The sequence below is a fragment of the Stegostoma tigrinum genome, chromosome 10 (genome assembly GCF_030684315.1).
Source record: "Stegostoma tigrinum isolate sSteTig4 chromosome 10, sSteTig4.hap1, whole genome shotgun sequence".
In the NCBI taxonomy this organism is placed as follows: domain Eukaryota; kingdom Metazoa; phylum Chordata; class Chondrichthyes; order Orectolobiformes; family Stegostomatidae; genus Stegostoma; species Stegostoma tigrinum.
Window position 1 is genome coordinate 37,949,620 of NC_081363.1, and position 13,847 is coordinate 37,963,466.

Genomic DNA, 13,847 nt, shown 5'->3' on the forward strand with positions numbered 1-13,847 from the left:
CATATATCATGAATACATAGATCATGCCTATCTCAACAAAGTTTACCCTTTCATTTTCCCAGGGATGAGAAATTAAAAACCAGAGGGCATAAATTTAAGAATGATCCAAGGGACAACTTCATGCGGGGTGGTGTGTATACGGAATGGGATGCCAGAGAAAGTGGTTGAGGCAGATATAATAGCAACATTTAAAAAGACATTTGGACAGGTACACGGGTGGGAAGAGTTTAGAGCAATATGGACCACATGCAACCAACTGGAACTAGCTGAATGGGCACCGTGGTCAGCATGGACCCGTTTGGGCCAAAGGGCCTGTTTCCATGCTGTGTTACTCTATTACTATTATCTTTCTTATCCCGATTATTTGAAAGAGTTAGTCCCTTATATCTGCCCACAGTTGAAAACTTCTTCAAAGTGTGACTGAGTGCTGAGATGTACTAGTTAAAGGCCAGCCTTGTTTTCCAGTGTCTTTCTTCTTTCCAGTCATTTGTTATCATTTTAGACTGTCTAGTCTTCACCCCTTACACCACACCACCCCTCCATACTTATCCTGCCCATAGCCCCATTTAGCCTCTATTGCTATTTCGTACACCCCCCATCCAGCTCCTTGGTCCCCACAAACCCTCCATGACAACTCATGTCCTCCGAGCCATCCCAAATGGCTTATCATACTCCCCATGCCCATTGACCCGGCATGCACTGTACAGAACCAAAGGGCCCTACAGTAACAATGACATGGATAGAACAGAAGCTGTAAGACTTGATGAAGGGTCTAGGCCCAAAACGTCAGCTTTTGTGCTCCTGAGATGCTGCTTGGCCTGCTGTGTTCATCCAGCTCCACACTTTGTTATCCTGTAAGACTTGACATTTCTTTATCTTGTGCAGATAAAAATCACACAATTGATAAAGAGATCACTGAGACAAAATAGCCTTTTATAACACCATACTGTTGTCAATCAAGCAAAGTTTTCACATCTTTATGTCTATCTCCCTTTTATGAGAGTCTGGGCTTTCACAGGCTTTCTTGATACCCCACAGTGGAGCTGTCAATGCTAAAAGTGCAGCATTCAGCACTGCTCCTTCTACCTTTGTCCTACCCTATTGAAAATTCGAGGTGTTATGGACGGGGCACAAATTTTGGAATATGGAATACTTCTGATTCTTTGAAAATCCAGAGCATTGTCCCTTTCATTAAATGTTGCCTTTGCCACTGAGCACTTTCAATATTCTATTAGTATAGCTGGTCACAAAACTAAACAGCATATCATAGAAGAGAAGGACACAAATCGGAACCAAACCAGGATATATCAATCTGCCCGCATCTCTCACATTAAAGACACTTCTGTTTGAAAGATCTTTGTGTTTTTTTGTGTGTATCTTTTGTGTTCAAAAGAAAATATATTTTCATTTATGTCATGAGCCCATGTTCACTTCACAAAAGACTTTGTAGGGAGAATGAAGACATTATATTTGCATTTTTCAGACTTGATTTAACTAGAACACTGTCCTAGATCAACATATTATGTAGACTATTGTCAAGTTAATTAATAACAGTATAGTTAATATTAAATCACACGACTGTATTACCTCTTGTCTTCGACTTTATCAAGCCAACAACATAACTAGCATTTTATAAAACACAATGTTAGCAGGTGCAAATAGCTGAATTCAACAAATGCACAAAGGTTCGTGCTCTCTTGCAACAGTGTCATATTAATCAAGCCCAAAGGAAACCACATCATTGTGGTTGGGTTCTGTGCAAAGCAACTTGTCTAAAGTACAACTAATGCAACACTTTCGAGATCTGCAGAAAGACAACATGGAAATATTACGTGCATCACAGTAGATGCAATGGTGAGTGGTACATGAGCTTAATTTCCCATGGCCTTAGATTTAAATATTGAAATGTGAATTGTTGCACAACAAGAAAATTTTACTGAAACACCACTTAAAATCAAAGAAGATGGAGCTACTTGAATAAAATGTGTGACAAAGGAGCAAACCATTTGGAAAAGGAAGCATAACGTTGAAATATGTCAATAGTGAGTATATGGCAAACATTACATATTTAGAGGAAAAACAGAGTTACAGGTATACACACAATCAGGAAAATTAAATGCCCTCCATCCCGGGCGAAGAGTTCAGTGGTGGTGGTGGTGGGTGGCAGTGGTGGAGCATTTAATCACATGGAAGGGTGATAAAAGGGGACCTTACCACCTTCTAACCTAATTAAGGCTATGGAAAGGAAGTTCTACGGATGACCCTGAGGGTGGGGTTCCTCACTGATATGCACATAGTACCTGATCAATGATAACACAGTGTGGAGCTGGAGGAACACAGCAGGCCAGGCAGCATCAGAAGAGCAGGAAGGCTTTCATTTCAGATCAGTACCCTTCTTCAGAAATGGGGGAGGGGGAGGAAGGAAGCTCCAAAATAAATAGAGAGAGAGAAAGGGTGGGGCTCGGGAAGGTAGGTAGGATGGTGATAGGTGAGTGCAGGTAGGGAGTGGTGGGGATTGGCCAGTGAGGTGGGAGGAGCGGAGAGGTGGGAGAGAAGATCTAGGCCCGAAACATCAGCTTTTGTGCTCCTGAGATGCTGCTGGGCCTGCTGTGTTCATCCAGCCTCACATTTTATTATCTGGGAGAGAAGATGGACAGGTTGTGTCAGGTCAAGGAGGTGAGGAAGAGAGGGATGGTTGGTCATGGGATGAGGCTGGGGTGGGGAGATTTTGAAACTGGTAAAGTCCACATTGAGGCCATTGGGCTGTAGGCACCTGGGATGAAATATGAATTGCTGCTCCTCCAGTTTCTGGGTGGCGTCGTTGTGACACTGGAGGAGGTCCAGGATGGAGATGTCGCCCAGGGAATGGGAGGGGGTTTTGAAGTGGTTCACGACTGAAGGTGTTGTCGTTTGTCGCAAACCAAGCATAGGTGCACTACAAAGTAGTCTCCAAGCTTGGTCTCACCAATGGAGAGAAGGCCACATCAGGAGCAGCAGATGCAATAGACCACATTGACAGATGTGCAAGTGAACCTCTGTCTGATGTGAAAGGTTTGTTTGGTTCCTTGAACGGAGGTGAGGGGGGAGGTGTAGGGGCAGGTGTAGCACTTCCTACGGTTGCAGGGAAAAGTGCCGGGGTGGTGGAGTTAGTGGGAAGTGTGGAGCAGATGAGGGAGTCACAGAGGGAGCAGTCCATATGGAAAGCAGACAGGGGTAGGGAGGGAAACATACCTTCGGTTGTAAGGTTGGATTGCAGGTGGCGGAAGTAGTGGAGAAAGATACGTTGATTCCGGAGCTTAGTGGGGCAAAACATGAGGACAAGGGGGATTCTGTCTTTGTTTTTGTGCAGAGACGGGATGTGAGGGCAGAGGTGCAGAAAATGCAAGAGATGTGGTCGAGAGCATTTTCGACCACTTAAGTGGGGGGAGATTGCGGTCCTTTAAATAGGAGGACATCTGGCATGTTCGGGAATGGAACGCCCCATCTTGGAAGCAGACATGATGGTGGCAGAAGAATTGGGAGTAGGGGGTCGCATTCTTGCAGGAAGGTGGATGAGAGGAGGTAGATGTGGGAGTCGGTGGGCTTGAAATAGATGTCACCAGAGATGGAGATGGAGAGGTTGAAGTCCAGGAAGGAGACGGAGGTATCAGAGATGGTCCAGGTGAACTTGAGGTTGGGGTGAAAGGTGTTAGTAAAGTTGATGAACTGTTCAATCTCCTCATGGGAACACAAGTCATTGTTACAGTCATTGATGTAGCTGAGGAAGAGATGGGGGGGATAGTGCCAGTGTAACTGCAGAAGATGGACTGCTCCACGTAACCTACAAAGAGGCAGGCATAGCTTGGGCCCATGTGGGTTCCCACGGCCACCCCCTTAGTCTGTAGGGAATAGGAGGAGTTGAAAGAGAAGTTGTTCTGGGTAAAGATGAGTATGGTTAAGCAGATGAGTGTGTCAATGGAGGGGTACTGTTTGGGCCCATGGGAGATGAAGAAGCTTAGGGCTTTTAGGCCACCCTGCATGGAGACTGCAAGTGTACAGGGATTGGATATCCATAGTGAAGATGAGGTGTTGCGGGTCAGAGAATTGGAAGTCTTGGAGGAGTTGGAGGGTACGGGTGGTTCCCCAGACATAGATGGGGAGAAAACAGAGTCAAGGTAAGTGGAAATAAGTTCAGTGGGGCAGGAGCAGGCAGAGACAACGGGTCAGCCGGGGCAGGCAGGTCTGTGGATTTTGGGAAGGAGATAGAAAAGGGTGGCGCGGAGTTGAGGAACGATGAGGTTGGACGCTGTGGGTGGGAGATCACCTGAGGTGATAAGGTTGTGGATGGTCTGGGGGATGATGTTTTGGTGGTCAAGGGTGAGGTCATGAACAAGGGGTTGGTAGGAGGAGGTGTCAGAGAGCTGGTGCCTGGCCTCAGCTATGTTAAGGTCAGTGCATCATACCACAACTGCGTCTGCCTTATCAGCGGGTTTGATGGTGAGATTAGGTTTGGAGTAGAGGCTCCAAGCTCCATGGTCGGGGGGGGGGGGGGGGGGGGGGGGGGTGCGGGCGGCGGCAGTGAGTGAGAGGGATGGACAAGTTGGGATGATTGATGGAAATTTAGAGGTTATGGGAGGGTAGGAGGCCTTGCAGGTTGGGAAGGAAAATTGACTGACTTGAAGTATTGTGGAAACACTTGGAGCAATTTCTTCTATAAAAAGTTACTTAAAAGGTCAATATGGACACTGGAGATTTTATTTGCAAAATTTCCTAGAAATCAAATAACCAACGATAAGTGCTTGCGGGGGCTTTGTGAACCTCCGAGCAACATGCTGGTAACAAATATGACCATCAAATATAAGTTGCTTAGTGTAAAAATTAACAACTTTACAGCTAGAGCTATTGAGAGTTATACAGATGTGCAGCACAGAAACCGACCCTTTGATCTAACTTGTCTATGCCACCCAGATATCCAGAATTATTCTGGTCCCATTTGCCAGCATTTGGCCCATATTCTACTAAACTCTTCTTATTCATGTACCCATCCAGTCTCCACCAACTTCTCTGGCAGCTTATTCCATACATGCACCACCCTCTGCATGAAAAAGTAGCCTCATAGGCCCTTTATAGATTTTTCCCCTTCCACCTTAAACCTATGCTCTCAAGCTCTGAACTCCCCCAACCTTGGCTATTCACCCTATTTTGGGCATGTGAGAGAATATAACCGGGGTGGGAGGAGTCTTTGATTATGTTGGTTTCTTTCCTGATGTAGCGAGAAGTGCAGATGGAGTAAATGGATGTAAGGCTTGTTTTGTGTGATGGTCTGCAACATAATCAAAGGCCCTTCCCACCCTGTTATAATCCCTTCTACCCTTGTCCTTCTGGCAGAAGATATAAGAGTTTGAATGCACATATGAACAGACTCAGGAACAGCTTCTTCCCTGCTGTTATCAGACTTTTAAATGGACCTCATAAATGTTGTACTCTATTCTGTTACCCTGATACACTTGTATAGTACGATCTTCCTGTAAAGTATGTAAGAAAACACTTTTCATTGTATTTTGGTACATGTGATAGCAATAAGTCAAGCGAAAACACAGGAACCTATTCTAAGTAAGCGATGGGAACTTATGCATATAATGCACCTTTTTTGTTGAGAAAGGTTTATAGAAACTGTCATTTCTTACTGTATTCCCTATGGCAACAATTTGACTAATTAGAGTCTACATACCTGGTCTACAGTTGAAATACATTATATAAGATTGACAACTAACAGATCTTGCTGCATCTCCGTGCCAATCTGTCAATAACATAGTCACTTGGTGTGTGATTGGTGTGTCCTTTTAAAATTTGGTGTCTTGCATCCAAGACCTGACGATTTCAAGGCACTACAGCTTCAACTTTATGCCTCTTAAATTTAAATTCTATTCTACCAACCAATTACTAGTGGTGATTCGTTCTGCAAAACAGGCTGTGAATTGCCACTTTCCTGATAATTCCTACAGAAACTTTCTTACCAGAAATGAGTCAGTTCAGCACTTTTTTTTAGAAAGTAATAGTCTGAAAGATACCAACAAATTCCATTTTAAAAATTGGAATTATAAGTCTTAGTCATCACCTTTCATTGATCTTACCTTCTTGCCATTATTTTAGCAATTTAGTCAAGTCAATGACATACTGATGAGAGCTAGATAACATATAGTGACCGATAACCAAACATGCGAAGATGTTACCTCATCAATATTTATGTTCATCATAAGCAAGAAAATAATCCTTTTCTCAATATTGATACTGCATTAGTCACAGAGCTTTGTGCACAGTTCTTCACTGATGCTACTTTAGGTCACTGTATTTGATGTTAAAACCTTAATTTTCATGGGAAAAGACTCTTCACAGAACGAACAGTCAAGCTAATGCTTGCTTTTTTACAATCACATTAATTCAATAAGTTAAAATGCAAATTTTCAGTGATTTCCATTGAGCAGTATTAAACATTGCTAAAATGAGAAAATATTTTGAGGCTTTCTATCACGCACTCATCAGAACTAGGATAGAAGAAACAGACTTGGGAAACAATGAGCAATAAGCAAATAATTTGAGCCTTTGCATATTCTGAAAGAAAGAGCAGAAAAACAATAAATAAAAAGAAATTGGAAATGATGAAAATGGTAAATATTCAGAGAATCAAGAACACATAAAGCTTTTTACTGTACTTGGTTACACATGACTACAATAAATCGAACCAAATCAAAGTAAATACATCATCAGATGAAAAGATCACTGAATATTTCAGAAAGGTTTTCATTTGTGAGCAACAGTCTCCATAGAAACCTTAACCTATCCTTGGATACGTTGGCTAAATCTCTTCAGGTTTCTGTATCCCAATTTTCTTTTACATTCAACTGTTTATAGAGAATAAATGAAAAAGATGAACTGGAGAAGACAGACTGATCTTTTGATTCTGTCCTATTCAGCACCAATGCAACTGGACAAGATAACCATAATGCTCCACACAGCTGCCATGTTACCTCTTGCGATAGGCAAAAAAACAGACTTTAAGAAAACGCTTGGCCAATTAAAGGGAAAAAAATTATTCAAAATTGCTCAGTATCATTTTTAGTAAATGAAAATGAAATCCAGTGGATAACATTGACTATTGTTATCCTACATAACAAAGTGTGGAGCTGGATGAACACAGCAGGCCAAGCAGCATCTCAGGAGCACTAAAGCTGACGTTTTGGGCCTAGACCCTTCATCAGAGAGGGGGATGGGGAGAGGGTTCTGGAATAAATAGGGAGAGAGAGGGGGAGGCGGACCAAAAATGGAGAGAAAAGAAGATAGGTGGAGAGGAGAGTATAGGTGGGGAGGTAGGGAGGGGATAGGTCAGTCCAGGGAAGACGGACAGGTCAAGTAGGTGGGACAAGGTTAGTAGGTAGGAAATGGAGGTGCGGCTTGAGATGGGAGGAAGGGATGGGTGAGATGAAGAACAGGTTAGGGAGGCAGAGACAGTTTGGGCTGGTTTTGGGATGCACTGGGGGGCGGGGATGAGTTGGGCTGGTTGTGTGATGCAGTGGGGGGAGGGGAGATTTTGAAGCTGGTGAAGTCCACATTGATACCATTGGGCTGCAGGGTTCCCAAGCGGAATGTGAGTTGCTGTTCCTGCAACCTTCGGGTGGCATCCTTGTGGCACTACAGGAGGCCCATGATGGACATGTCATCTGAAGAATGGGAGGGGGAGTGGAAATGGTTCGCGACTGGGAGGTGCAGTTGTTTATTGCGAACCAAGCGGAGGTGTTCTGCAAAGCGGTCCCCAAGCCTCCGCTTGGTTTCCCCAATGTAGAGGAAGCCACACAGGTGCAATGGATACAGTATACCACATTGGCAGATGTGCAGGTGAACCACTGCTTAATATGGAAAGTCATCTTGGGGCCTGGGATGGGGGTGAGGGAGGTGGTGTGGGGGCAAGTGTAGCATTTCCTGCAGGGGAACGTGCTGGGTATGGTGGGGTTGGAGAGCAGTGTGGAGCGAACAAGGGAGTCATGGAGACAGTGGTCTCTCCGGAAGGCAGACAAGGGTGGGGATGGACAAATGTCTTGGGTGGTAGGGTCAGATTGCAGATGGCGGAAGTGTCGGAGGATGATGCATTGTATCCGGAGATTGGTGGGCTGGTGTGTGAGAACGAGGGGGATCCTCTTTGGGCGGTTGTGGCGGGGGCGGGGTGTGAGGGATGTGTTGCAGGAAATGCGGGAGACGCGGTCAAGGGCGTTCTCGACCACTGCGGGGGGAAAGTTGCGGTCCTTAAAGAACTTGGACATCAGGGATATGTGGGAGTGGAATGCCTCATCCTGGGAGCACATGCGGCGGAGGCGGAGGAATTGGGAATAGGGGATCGAATTTTTACAGGAGGGTGGGTGGGAGGAGGTGTATTCTAGGTAGCTGTGGGAGTCGGTGGGCTTGAAATAGATATCAGTTTCTAGCTGGTTGCCTGAGATGGAGACTGAGAGGTCCAGGAAGGTGAGGGATGTGTTGGAGATGGCCCAGGTGAACTTGAGGTTGGGGTGGAAGGTGTTGGTGAAGTGGATGAACTGTTCGAGCTCCTCTGGGGAGCAAGAGGCGGCGCCAATACTTTCATCAATGTAACGGAGGAAGAGGTGGGGTTTGGGGCCTGTGTAGGTACGGAAGAGGGCCTGTTCCATGTAACCTACAAAGAGGCAGGCATAGCTGGGGCCCATGGCTACTCCCTTTGTCTGTAGGAAGTCGTCAGCTTTTGTGCTCCTGAGATGCTGCTTGGCCTGCTGTGTTCATCCAGCTCCACACTTTGTTATCTTGGATTCTCCAGCATCTGAAGTTCCCATTATCTATGTTATCCTATATACTTGTTGTATGCAACAATAAGAAACAACTCCAGGATGCTGGCATAAAACTATTTTGTGACTCATGAATTGGGGAAATAAATAGCTACATTACATACCTGAATCTACTTTAGCTGATATTTTAGGTAAAATCTGTGTCCTAACGAAACCTGCCTAATCTGGGTTTGTAAAGCATAGATTGACATAGTCTAACACTCTATCAAGAAAGCTCAGTTGCAGGTACAAGTTTGAACAAGGAAAGATGAGTAAAATTCAGACTAAGCCTAAACCTGTCTCTATACAGTGACAAATTCTATTAAGTATTATGTTTTCTGACAATTAACATAATATGACTTTATATTCTTTCACAAATGTAGGAGTTACTGACATGGCCAATACTTGTTGCCAATTTCTAAATGCCCTGAAGAAGGTGATGGTGAGCCACCCTCTTAGACTGCTGCAGTTAATCTGATGCAAGTAGATCCACAACTGTGTTAGGGAAGGAGTTCAAACATTTGGACTTAGTGATAGTGAAAAAATTGTATTATGATTCAAAAACAGGTTGGTGTTTAGCTTTAAGGGTAAGTTACAGATGGTGGCATTCCTATTCATCTATTGTGCTTACTCTTATAGGTGTCAGATCTAGTAGTTTTGAAGACACTGTTGAAAGAAGCTTGCCAAGTTGCTGCAGCACATATTGTTGATGGTACACTGTGCTGACACTGTGCATCAATGGTGATAAGTGTCAAAGCTTACATTGGTGGAAGGGGTACTGATCAAATGGGTTGTCTTGTCATGGATGACATCAAGCTTCGAGTGCTGTTGGAAACAGACTCATATAGGTGTTCCGTCACATTACTGACTACGGCAAATAAAGGTATAAAAGGGTGCAGCAAGGAGCCGGAGAGTGGCAAGGAGTCTATATAATCATCATGTGTGCCAGACAAACCAAGTATCCAGCAATAATGTGGAAGACAAGTTCATTAAATGTATTCAAGATCATTTTTAGATCAATATCAAGAATTAACAAGGGAACAGGTTAATTTAGTCTACTATTTTGCAGTGAGAACAGGAGAAATTAATTACTGTGTAGTAACGGAGCCTCTGGAGAAGTGTGATAATGATAATAATGAAATGTTAAATTGTGTTAGAAAATGATTTAGTTAATTCAGAAGCTAAGATCTTAAATCTGAACAAAGCAACTATTTAGGGATGAGGGGAAAATTGGTCAAGAAATCTCTAGATTATAAAACGGTCAGCATAGACTGGAAGGTTATAAAAGTATCTCTGCTGTTCAAGAAAGAAAGGAAAATAAAAACAGCGGGCCATTAGCCAATTCAGCTAACACAAGTAGCAATGAAAATGCTCTAATCTATTACTGACAAATCTGGGTTAGTTTCTTGAGGCTGTAATCGGCAGCACAGAAAAGGGACAGCAGCGGTAGATGTAGTTTATTTGGATTTTCAAAAGGCATCTGGTAGACATTATTACATAAGATTAAGGCTAATAGGATTGGAGAATTACATTCACACAAACTAAGAATTGGTTAATGGACACAATAAAGAGAAGGAAAAAATAGTTTGTTGTTTATTTGGAGGGATAACTAGCTGGATACCATAAGGATCAGCATTTGGGCCTCAGTCAATTACAATATATAGGTGACTGATTGCAATGTTTACAAGTTGCTGATGATGCAAAGTTAAGTGGGGAATGAACTGTGAGGAGAGTGCAAGAAGTCTGCAAGAAGGAATAGAGTAGACTAGAAAACGGGAATTGGAAGATAATATGTCGAAATATATAGTTATTAACTTTATTCTGAAAAATAAAAGTGAAAGCCTGAGAATTTTCCATTTTCATAGGAATCTGAGTGTCCCTATATGTGAATCACATTAATTAATATGTAAATAATGGCAAACAATCAGGGAAAGGAACAGTGCATTAGCCTTTTTTACATAGAGATTAGGGTAGAAGAGTTAGTGCAATAACTCATGATCTAGGAGATCACACCTGCAGTACTGTGGTTTCTTTATCTAAGGAAGGATTATGGTTATCAATAAGGGAGAGCAACAAAGGTTCATAAACTGATTTTTGGAACAAGGGGTAGCAGGGAGCTGGGACAGCAGAGAAGCAGCGAGCAGATAACGAGAGAACAGTAGTCGGCCCTTTTAGAAGCTGGTAAAAACTGAAAGAACCGCAGATACTGTAAATCAGGAACAAAAACAGAAGTTGCTGGAAAAGCTCAGTGGGTCTGGCAACATCTGTGAAGAAAAATCAGAGTTAACGTTTCAGATCTGGTGACCTTTCATCAGAACTGTTCTGACTCGAAACATTAACTGTGATTTTTTCTTCACGCATGCTGTCGGACCTGCTGAGCTTTTCCAGCAACTTCTGTTGTTGTTCTTTAAAAGTTGATGTTTAGTGATTTCTGACTTCTGGTTTACTCCTAACTTTAATTGCTCCACTGGTGATGGCCAAGCTTTCTATTACCTAGGCCCTGCGTTCTAATAATTCTCTGCCCAAACCTCTGATCCTCTAAATTGCCTTCTTCCTTTAAGACAGCATTTAAAATCTACCTTTATGACAAAATTTTAGGCTCCTGCACTAATACTACCTTATATGGCTCATTGTTTTTAAGCAGAATTTGACATTCTTATGAAACAACTTGAGAGATTTTGTTTTATTTAGACACTACATAAATACAAGCCATTGTAATTAATATCTGAAATTGCTTTATCATTCTATGTACATTGCAGGATTCTAATGTGTTCACAGTAATGAGTTTCCCACTAGAAACAGGCAGGTTCCACCCCAAGACCTAGTTTAAGATGGTGGAAGTGAACCATGACCATAAGTGGATTGTAAAGTCAGCCCTGCAATTTTGATGTATTGTCACCTTGGTTACACCAGAGTGCATTGAATTCAGTCTCAACTACAAGTGGACCTTTTATTAAGGCCTTGAACAACAACAACAATGGTGAGTGAGCTGGCAAGGATGATGCTGAAGCACAATTTTCAAATATCTACATGCTGGAATAGAATGACAGCCAGGTGGATCTCATTGGCTATCGATATCCTTGATTGGCTTTGTTAACCCGGCTGGCAGGTATAAACAGGCGATTGAGAGACTCTTCATTCTAAGGACTGGCTCTGAGCTGACTGGTCAGAGACCACATAAATAAAGGGTAATGGAATACTGGCCTCTGTGCAGCTATTTCACCACTCTCACACTGCAAAATGCAAAACAAGCAGCAAGACAGTGAAGCAATTGATTCACTTGCTACAAATTCAGTTATCAAACCAGGTCATAATTAAAAAAGCAAACTGTAAACATGAATGGAACTTCCTGACACTGCCTGTATGGCCTGTTTAATGGATCCTAGAGGAAACAAAAACTAGCCCCAGAGAAGCTCTACTTTGAAAATATTCATTATCCTTTTTGTTATTACTTGCTCACGGGATGTGGTTGTTGTTGGCTGAGCCAGTATTTATTACCCATCCTTAATACCCCTCAAGAAGGTGGTGGTGAGCTGCTTTTGTGTATGACTGCAGTCCTTGGGATGCAAGTACATCCATGATGTAATTGGGGAGGGAGGCTTAGGATTTTGACTCTGTACCACAGCAATACAGATCCAAGTCAGGCTTGTGTGTGGCTTGGAGGGGAACTTGCAGGTGCTCCTTGTTCTTCTGGGTGGTAGGTGTTGTGGTTTTGGAAGGTACTCCCCAAGGAGATTTAGTAATTTACTGCAGTGCATCTTGTAGATGGTACACACTGCTGCCACAGTGCATCAGAGATGAAGGGAGAGAGTGTTGAAAGTCGTGGATGGTCATCTACTTTTTCCTGTAGGGTGTCAAGTTTCTGGAGAGTTGTGGGAATTGCATTCTTCCAGGCAAGAGTTCCTTAAGCTCCTGACTTGTGCTTTGTCAATTGTGGACAGGCACTGGGGAATGAGGAAGAGTTACTTGCTGCAAAATTCCTTGCCTCTAAAATCATAATGTGAGAATGGCAGAACAATGGCATGTTTAAGTGCCAGGCTTGAAAGGACAAACAGGCCCACTGGGGTGGGAGTTGGGGGAGAGGGGGTGAGGGGTGGAAACAAAAGGGCATTCTCATATCCCGGTCACTTAGTCTGAACTATCAACATCCTTTCTCCCCTAGCACTCTAGCCTCCACTCCCTACCTCCCCTCAACCCCCAAATACTGCATAAATGCTGTCCCTTCCACACTTCACATCAGTTCTGACGAAGAGTGATCTAGACTCAATATCAGCTTGCTCTGTCTCCATGGATGCTGCCTAACCAACTGTGATCTCCAGCATTTATTGTTTTCCGTGTAATTGGGTAGAAATGGCAAAGAACAAAGTCCACTCGCTTGTGTACAAAAAGTTGCATGGGAGTATCCAACTGGCATTAGGACCTAACGTTGCATATGTAATACACCTAAAACCTGTTTCAGTCTGCCACTCCATAGACCTACAAGTTGTCAGCTTCTAGGGATGATTTGCTGCCCAAATATTGCAATTAAACATAAAACTGTTTTGGAAGTAATGGAAAATACTACTCCCTCAAGTAAATCCTGTATGACAACAAGCCATTCCCAACAATATTATTATTAGTGGAAAAACACTGCAATGTCGAAAAATGATTACATGTGGCACATTCACATACATTTTTACCAAAGTATTCCAACTATGCAAAATACATAATTACCTTTTTTTTTGCAATACAAAGCATACTTCGAACCAAGGAAATGAATACTTCACGGCACTAAGTATTTATTTAGAGTCTAGTTGAAGGAGGAATACCCCTTTTGTGGACATGAAGAATTGAATTTTGAGTTTGTGCCTTGCATGTTGCTGCACACAGTAAACAGTTGTTCAGGCATTTAGTTACCTGAAAATTGTGCAATGTCAGCCAGAAAGCCACTACTGCAGCCTCATAATGGTGAAGAAGTGTTTCCTAACACCAAATGTAAAATTTCGAAGTGAATTCCACAACTGTAGGGATTCACAACTGTAG

The 13,847-nt window shown here is 43.0% G+C and overlaps 1 protein-coding gene across 3 annotated transcripts in view; it reads right to left on the bottom strand.

Moving 5' to 3' along the window:
- The window catches only part of LOC125455542 (ena/VASP-like protein), a 273,330-nt gene that overhangs the window by 155,025 nt on the left and 104,458 nt on the right, over positions 1-13,847 (bottom strand). The window lies entirely within an intron of this gene.